Source organism: Plecotus auritus (assembly GCF_963455305.1).
Source record: "Plecotus auritus genome assembly, chromosome: 7".
In the NCBI taxonomy this organism is placed as follows: domain Eukaryota; kingdom Metazoa; phylum Chordata; class Mammalia; order Chiroptera; family Vespertilionidae; genus Plecotus; species Plecotus auritus.
Window position 1 is genome coordinate 90,556,491 of NC_137774.1, and position 6,000 is coordinate 90,562,490.

Here is a 6,000-nt window from a genome sequence, read left to right on the forward strand (position 1 = left end):
GACCTCCCAACCCTTTATGGTGGTTCTGTAAGTAGCCAAAAAATGTACCTTGAGACTCCACTAGACCTCAGCCAGCAAACAGGCCTGGCCCTGTCGAAGCCTCCAGGAGAGCAGCAGCCCGAAGGGTCTCCTCCAGCTATGGGCCCAGGAAGGACAAGGGCCGAGCTGCTCTAGCTCACAGCTCACCGTCCCCCCACCCCTCAACCACAGTCTGGCTGTGCACCTGTAAGAAGCCCAGGATTCCAGCCCTCAAGCTGGGATCACTCACCTCTGACTTCCAAGCCCGTTTCCACTCCAGATCTGCACAGGGGTGACCCATATACCCACTAGTGGCTGTGAAGTCCCCACCATAGGACACCAAGTCCACCAAACCACAGCACCACCTTGGGGCTCAGGCAGAACAGGGGGTATCATTTCCATGTTACATATGAGCATATATCTGTACTGGGGAGGAGGGGACATGGCCACGAGACCCTGCCCTGCCTCACTTCCTGGCCATGTTCCCCACCACATTCTAGGGTCCTCAGCATAGCACAGGTGCTGAGGGGTGGGGGTTCTGCCTCTATGGCAGCATGGCGGGAAAGGGGGTGGGGGGCAGTGAGCAGCAATTCCCAGCATCCAAAGGGACAGCCCCTCAAACCTTCCCCTACCAGGGGCTCCAGAGACAGGATCTCCAAACCTTGAAGTAGGGCATCAGAGAAACCACCTCCCAGTACTCAGGCCTAACTCTGCAAATCTTGTCTGTAAATCCTATTCTGGTGTCTGATAGGGTGGTTCCTGGCAACTTCTCTCCTCCCAGCATCTCTTCATACGCTGTATGGACCACAGTGACACAGAAGACAAAACCAGGGCTGCCCAGACTGGTGACCCTCAGCACCCACACCTTTAGGCCTAACAGGAGATCTGGACCACAGGCCCGGGAATGCCTGACCGAGGAAATTAGAATCAAAGCTGCTCAATTCAAACTCACTCCAGTCCATCCCCAAAGTCTTGGCCCCAACTCCAGGCCTTAGCCACACCCTGAGCTCCTCCCTAGCCCCCAACAGTCTCAGTGCCCAAAGGCTGAAGCTGTAGAGCTGCCAAATAACACAAGACCCTAGTTCAATCTGAACTTTGGATGAACAATGAGTTTTTAGTGTAAGTTATGTCCCCAATACAGTATTATTCGTTGCTTATCTGAAATGCAAATTTAATTGGGCATCCCAATTTTTTTTAATCCTCTCTGTAGGATGCTTATTGATTTGAAAGAGAGAGAGAGAGACATCTATGTGAGAGAGAAACATCGATCCGTTGCCTCCTGCACGCACCCCGACCAGGGAGCGAACCCGTAACCTTTGGGTGTTCAGGATGACCCCCCAGCCAACTGAGCTACACCGGCCAGGGCGGCATCCCTATTTTTATTAGCTAAATCTGGCAACCCGAAGCAGGTGGTCCTGAAGGAGGGAGACAGGTGGGCACACAAATAACTCTGGGTCAGCCAGGCCAAGCTCTGACCCATGAGGAAGGGTGTCTGAAAGGAGAGTTCTGCTCTTTGCCTGAGACACCCCCACCAGTCGTTCCAAGCCTGGTATGGATAAAATACAGCCTTACTAGCTCATTCAGGAAATCTAACTCATAGAACAAGTGCTCAACCCCTGGTACCACCCTCCCCCCGGGCTCTGAGCTTCTTTGCTGTCATCACTGTAACCCACAGCACCAAGTTTGAAATGACCAAGTACTGGCCCAGTGAGCATTAGGATCACAGACAGTCCCAGCCAGACATCCCTGCAAAAGAGGAACCTTGGTGCCCAGCCAGCAAAGGGTCTGGCTCCCCTTGAGACCCACCGAAAGCCCCCAACACCTATACTCAGAAGTCTCCACACCACCAAGGGGGTGACATCCCTCTGTCTTCTGACTAGGTTCACCTCCTCCTTCCCCCACGCAGACCAACCCTTCCCACCACTCAACCCCAACTTATGAATTCCTGCTGGGAATTCCCTTCCAATCTCCCCAAGGTCCACGGCTCCTGGGTCCCCCATTCCCCATCCTGAGCCCTTGGCCCTGGGTCCTGCTCTGCTTTCCAGTGTTTGTGGACTAACCCTGCAGGTCTTGTTCCTGGGTACCCCCACCCTCCAAGGCCCCTGCAGGCCCCATGGTGCTAGTGGCACACATTCCTAGCTTCTCTCAAAGAACCTGACTGTCCAAGGCTGCCGAGCATCAAAGAGAGAGATGCCCACAAATGGCTGAGTGGGAGGACTGAGAGAAGCAGGATGGAAGACACTTGGGGAACAAAGCCCCAGATGCAGATTCAGGGGAAGACAGAGACTAGGGGGCCTAATCACAAGGAACAACAACAGCCTGTAATTATTGGAATCGAGAGTCTAGGTCAGTGGTCAGCAAACTCATTAGTCCACAGAGCGGCAAACCGCGGCTCGCGAGCCGCATGTGGCTCGCAAGCCACAGTTTGCTGACCACTGGACTAAGGTAATGGGGAAAGAAGGAACCTCTGGGAGGATGGGGAGCAGGAAGTTCAGGGAAAGAACCTGGGATTCCTACCATTGTGGGAGACCTGTCCGGAGATGAAAATGTAGGAGAGAGTTGCTTAGCAATGTGGGCCAAGGCTCTGGATTAGGCCTTCATTCATTCATTCATTCACTCAAGTAGCCATTCAACAGATATTTGGGTACCAATCCTGGGGCACCAAGGAATCAAAAGCAAGCCTCAGTCCCTGCCCTGTTCCTAGGGCAACTGAGGAAACAGCCATGTAACTTCTGAGTGAGATCAATGTTGGGACAAAGGACAGGATGTCATGGGAACAGAGAAGTAGGTAGCACTTCGGCCAGCCCTAGGGACATGACAGCTAGCTATGTCCTGACCAAGGAGAGGAAAAATACATATTCTACAACTCCTGCCCTCCCCCAAGCCTAGTCAGGCAGATCCGTTAAAGAAATCCTCCTATCCCTCTCAGGGGAAGCTCAGGAAGAACCTTCCAGGTAACAGGAACAGCATGTGCAAAGGTCATTCAGGAAAACTGCAGGTTTCAATGAATGGGCAAACGAGGCCGAGGGTGGACAGAGGAGATGAGCCAGACTGAGAATGAAGATGGAACAGGAGATGTGATCTGTGGTTCTAAGGTCACACTTAGGACTTGAATGCCCCAAACCGTCACCCACATCACCCTGAGATTCTCAGCTGGGGTCTCCGACAACATCACCCTGAGATTCTCACCTGGAATCTCTGACAACCGGTCCTCTACCAAACTGTGGCCACCCTGGATGCTGGAGACAGGCGAGTGGTAAGAACAGCTGCCTCCGAGACCCCTATATTCCCCTATATTCACGTCTGCCTTCCCAACTATATCCAAGCACCAAGCAATAACGGCCACCGTGTCAGGGGCTAGCCCTGCTCTGGGAGACTGCCTTAAGTGAACACATAGAAAGTATCTGTGATTAGCATATTGCAATAAATGTCCTCTCCTCCAGCATCTAAAGAACAGTCATCTTAAGTAGGTTAAGTGTGCCCCTACAATGCTGTCTTTAAGACCCAGTTTTGCAACCTTCGGCCCCAAGGTCTCCCACATTTAATGGATGGCTGTAGAGTTCCAACTCTTCCTCATTTCTTCCACTGGGGCCCTCTGGGACCCTCGAATCAGAGCCAAGACTTTCTAGGTCATCCTCAGAGCAGGCTCCAGAATGGGGTGTGGTCTTAAGCCTCCCACATCCCAAAAACAGGTTGGGGGTTCTGACATCCTACTGCCTTGGTGCAGGGTCTGTTCCTTGGTCCCCAGTCCCTGTTCAGAAGAGGTCAGAATCCACCTTGCACCCTCCTGGACCCTGCAGTGAGTGGCTCATGAGGGCCACCTGACGGACCCCATCCTTGCTGCCCTGTGCCCAGCCCCTCTCAGCCAGCAGCCAGCAGCCAGCAGCCTCCTAGCCACTGCCTCCTGCTTCGAATAGATAATCAATGCCAGTGCCCTTTCCCAGTGGGAATGACGCTGCTGAAACAAATGGGCTACTCTGAGGCACCTCCCAAGCCCTGAGGCCCAAGGCCATGGCCAAGGAGCGACCAGTCCTAGCCATGGGGTCACCAAATACACGGAGGAAGATGATGGTCAGTGAGAGCAACTTTTGGCCACCACTTCCTTCTGCAGTGAGCAATAAGAGGAGCCCCTGCAAATGCCCACTCCTCCAGAAGCTGTCCGGGCCCACCTCTCTCCTTGCTGCCAGGCCCAGGTCAGCCCCAAACCCCACATCATCCTTACCACATTCCATCCTAGGCCAGCGCTTCTCCCACCTTCAGGCAGGGAGATCCCCTATAAGGTAGGCTCCCTGACTCCAGCTCCCACCCCATGTCTGGTCCTAGGAGGCTGGGACACAGGGCCAGATGTCCAGAGCTTGAGCCCACTCCAACACTGCCAGGAGGGCAGAACTCTCAGCTGTGTAGTCCCCCTTTGCCCTGGGCCCAAGCCAGGGCATCATCCCTTTTCCTGGCCCCAGGCGAGCCTGTAGAGCCCAGGAGAGGCAAGTCCATCATTCCCAGAGACTCAGGATTGGGGGTGGGCATCAGCACCCTGTGGCCCCTCCTCAGCCTGGCCTCCCGGCCCATCTGCAGGAACTCAGAGATTGCCCACAGATGGGGCACCTCAACTGCTCCTCTGAACCCTTTGAACCCCCACTGAGTGTCCCCCAACCAGGGGTTAAGCTGCCACCCTCAGGCCAGGCCCCTCCCTTGACTCCAACAGGAACCACTGTATTCGCTGTGTTGGACTCTGTGAGTGGGGGGCACGGGCCAGGGGATGGCCCAGCCCAAGAAAGGCAGAGGTGGGGGGAAGGGGCCCGCGGCCTTCCCAGCCCCCTCAGCTCCCACACAGGCGCCTGCCTCCGCGGGCAGCACAACTGACCTCATTCGCCAACTGCAGCAGCCTGCGGGCGCCCGCTGCCCGCCAGGGGAGCACCCCACCTCCGGAAGGGCCAGGGGTGACAGCTCTGGGCTCCCAACCCCTCCCGGCAGGTGGGGGCGGCCATACCTCCCCTCCCCCGGCCCGAATTATAATCCCAGTCACGTGCCTCCCAATGCACCTAAAAGCCGGACCCAGATTCTGTAACACCTTGAGGGGGAAGGGCGGGGGCCACCGGGGTGGGAGGAGAGGGGAGAAGGGCCTGGGCGCCCGCCCCCCGCAAAAGTTTCTCCTACCTTGGAGGATCCCCAAGCGCTCCTGCCAGCGGCGCCCCGGCCCCGGCCCGCGGCCAGGACGCAGCCTCCTGCCGCTGCCTCCTTAATTAATCCGGGAGAATGGGGGACGGCGCGCGCGGCGGGGGCGGGCGCGGGGCGCGGGCCGGGGAGGGGGCCGCGGTGGGGGCTCTCGGCCGGCCGGGGGGCTGGCGCTCGGCGGCCCCCACCCCCGGCGCGGGCTGCGGCGGAGGGCGGGGCGCGGCGCGGGGAGCGGAGCCGAGAGCGGGAGCGCGGGGAGGCTCTTTGTTCTGTAATCCCAGTAAGATTGCCAGTCATTCGCCCCGGCCCTAATCCCAGCCCCGCGCAACACCACCCTCCATTGGCTGTCATTTACATACGGGATTAGCCCTCCCGGCCCGCCCCGCGCCCCAGCCTGGGCACCGCGGGGGGAGCGCCGCTACCCCGCCCGGCGCTCCGCGCCCCACGCGCGTGCCGCCCCAGCGCTCGCCGCCAGGGGGGCCTGCGGGAGGGGCGCCCGCGGCCTCGGCGCCCCCTGGCTGCCCGGCTAGGTTCCTCCATCGCCCTAGCGCTGGCTAGGGCGGATTAGAAAGCAGGGGCACAGGGACCCGGTGGGTCAAGGTCACTCAGCGGGCGCGGGGAAGATCTCAGGAGGAGAGGCCAGGGCCTGGAGCGACCGAAGGCCTTGCACCTCGTCTGGGGAGACTGAATTCGGCGCAGCTGGTCACTCCCACCTTGCCCCGGTTATCGTGTGGTGGTTTGGTCCAGGTGCCTCTTTCAGCCTTTGTCCCCTGAGATGTGGAGGAAGGCAGTGACATGCCCAAGGTAGCA

At 58.0% G+C, this 6,000-nt stretch overlaps 1 protein-coding gene across 3 annotated transcripts in view; it reads right to left on the bottom strand.

Moving 5' to 3' along the window:
- The window catches only part of GTF2IRD1 (GTF2I repeat domain containing 1), a 104,936-nt gene extending 99,669 nt beyond the window's left edge, over positions 1 to 5,267 (bottom strand). For 2 of the 3 annotated variants that reach the window (XM_080677702.1, XM_080677700.1), the window contains exon 1: positions 5,173 to 5,267. The gene's annotated coding sequence lies outside the window, so the exon portion shown is untranslated. Of the gene's footprint in view, positions 1 to 4,879; positions 5,010 to 5,172 lie in introns of those variants that run through there. The other variant, XM_080677701.1, reaches the window with a different exon arrangement.
- Between the last annotated feature and the right edge of the window lie 733 nt (positions 5,268 to 6,000).